This window comes from Austrofundulus limnaeus, unplaced genomic scaffold (genome assembly GCF_001266775.1).
Source record: "Austrofundulus limnaeus strain Quisiro unplaced genomic scaffold, Austrofundulus_limnaeus-1.0 Scaffold311, whole genome shotgun sequence".
Lineage (NCBI taxonomy): Eukaryota > Metazoa > Chordata > Actinopteri > Cyprinodontiformes > Rivulidae > Austrofundulus > Austrofundulus limnaeus.
The window spans coordinates 75,369-78,106 of record NW_013952713.1 but is presented as its reverse complement, the minus strand read 5'-3'; positions in this window follow the sequence as shown (position 1 = coordinate 78,106).

The window sequence follows — 2,738 nt, the reverse complement described above, 5'->3', positions numbered from 1 at the left end:
GCATGAATCCGTCTGAAAATGGATATGTTTATAAATGCTAATAGTCTCCCATGGACCTGCCCACACTGACTGCAGACAGTTGATTTTCAAGCTTGATTTTCAATATATAATCAAACTGTTTGTCCAAACTGTGCTTTTTCAAAAAGCTGTCTACAAAAGGAAAATTACTGTCTGCTCGTTCCCAACAAACACCGCTTCAGAAAATTCAAACCATTTATTTAGAACACTAATTTTTGTAAATGACACAGATTAAATTTTTTATTTTAGGTATTCAGGTAGTAAAATAATGCTGTTAAATTATAAAGTCTTTTAAAACCTTGTTTTTTTTAGATTGAAAAAAAATAACACTAAAAATAATGGGCAATATTAATTATGAAGCTAATTATCTTAACATCAAAGCACAAATATTTTGAAGGTTTCTTTGACATGCGGGCCAAACCAACAACAGAGCACAGAGGGATTGTGGGAAAGAACGTAGTTAGATGAGCATAGAGGCCACGATATAACCTAAAACTACATGAGCACAGTGGGTTTTTGTATTAAAGGTCTTAGGAGAATCAGAAATAAAGTGCTCTTTCATGCTGGTAAACACACCCAAACACACACATTGAGAGAAAAAAATAACTCTACTTGAACAAAGGTGTACAGACAAGCAAACACCGACTCCTCTGTGCATCTTTGTATACACAAGATTTACACAAGGATTTACGATCCCAACACCAAACATTTTTGCGAGAACTGTTTCCTGAGAGCCTCAGACCCACCCAGAAATCCCATGGGTAAAACCGAGCAGAGTGCAGATGAAGGAGCAGCTTATGTAGAGACGTTCTCACATTGTAATTTGCACCACAGAAAGCACAGCTCATGGCAACATTTCCAGACAAACGTTTCAACAAAGGAGACAGTGAAAAGGAGTTGGTTAACTTTGCCCCTGTAACACAGCAGCCTGTGGAGTGGGCGGTCAGTAATTAGAGAAGCTATTATTAGAACAAAAATGTTAAAAAGAAAGAAGTAACAACTGTGCTAATAATTATTTGAAAAATTCTCCTTTTGAGTTTGGCTGAACGACTAAAAACCATGAACTTCTGGCTTTGTGAGATGGCGGGGCTTTCTGCAGGATTTCACTAACAGCAAATAACTTCACTGAGATTATTAGAATATAGAACCAAAGGAAATAACAAGCTGGCTTTCATTAGTGCTTGGAGAAATCCTAGTGTGTGAAAGAAAGACTTGTTCTTTTATTAGTAAAAAGAATAAATTATTTTTGATTGCATTACTGCATATTCCAAATGGCTACAATAGATCTCTATTTGAAACATATCAACTTAGTTTTCCCTGACCTGGCTCCGGGTTGATGTCTGTTTGGAGGCTGCTGGCATGTTTTAATTTACATAAGAGGGCAAGAAAATGATTCAGTAGGTTCTCCTGTTTTTAATGACACCTTTTTTTGACCAACTGGGTTGCTCCATAGCTTCTCTATAGCCATTAATGTCGAGGAAGGCCCTTATGACCCGCCCATGGACTGCATCATTTGATTGACAGAACAAGCCAATCAGCTTTGAGTTTCATTCTGACACTGCAGCAGTGTAGCCAGTCAAGTTACCTTTATTCCATATGCAAAGTCAATAGCCCATAAGGTGACTTGGGGGTGGGGGGTGTGGGRAAATGGATCCTGACTTACTTTTGCGCTGTAGAAACTAATGCACTGTTCAAAAATGGCATGTCGGAAAATCCTGCAAAACTTTCTCAAGATCCCGAGAAACTTTCTCAGGATCATGACTTACCTAGAGCAGGGCTGATCGCTTAAACTCCATGTCCTGAATGCATACAAATGATTAGGTGTGGAGAAAAAAAAAAAGAAACTTGATTTTGATAATGGACATGGAAAGCATGTTTTTTATGACACTTGTTTGGACAGTTAGCTGGCTAAACACACTGCAAAAGTGGAAATATTTGTTACAAAGTGTTTTGAGTGCTTCAAGACAAGGAAGAGTGGTTTTTGTGACCAGGAAATGTTGTAAAAGAAAGGATTTGCCATCTTGAATTACTTTTTGTCAGAAAATGAGGACAAAAATGCATTAAAAGTAAGTGAAAAACATTTAATGTTTGCTATTGGTGGTTTTATAAACTGTGTGGATTGTAATGCTTTTAAAAAAAACTTGTGATTTATTGTTTTTTGTTGGCTGCTGAATGTCCCCTAGCTGTGATTCATTTTGCTGATTATTAATATACATATTTTTTTGTATTTTATCCATGCTGTGAGTAAATATGGATGGTTTATTACTCATGTGAACTCTCAGTGAAGTCTCTGTGTTGAAGCATTTAGAAATGAAAACACTTTGAAACACTACTTATTGTTCTTTTTCTCTAAGAAACAAAGATAACTTATAGTTACATATACACATACTTATTTTAGTTAACTAAAATTAGAACATGAATTAACTATATTTATTGTCTGGAATATATAATTTCATAACACATCTACAGACTTGTACAGATAATGTGTTATTCATTGACACATCTAATACTGTACTACATACCAGGTGGTCCAGCTGGAATATAGGCTGGATTCTCTGACCTTCCCTCTCTCCTTAAGTTTCCTCTGCACCGTCTTCTTTCTTTCTCTGAAATCTTCTCTTCTTCACCACTTATGATGACATCACTTTCCTCATCTTCTTCACCTGTGACCCTCCTGGTCTCTCTATCTTCCTTTCTTATCTCTCAGTCTCTTCTTCCTT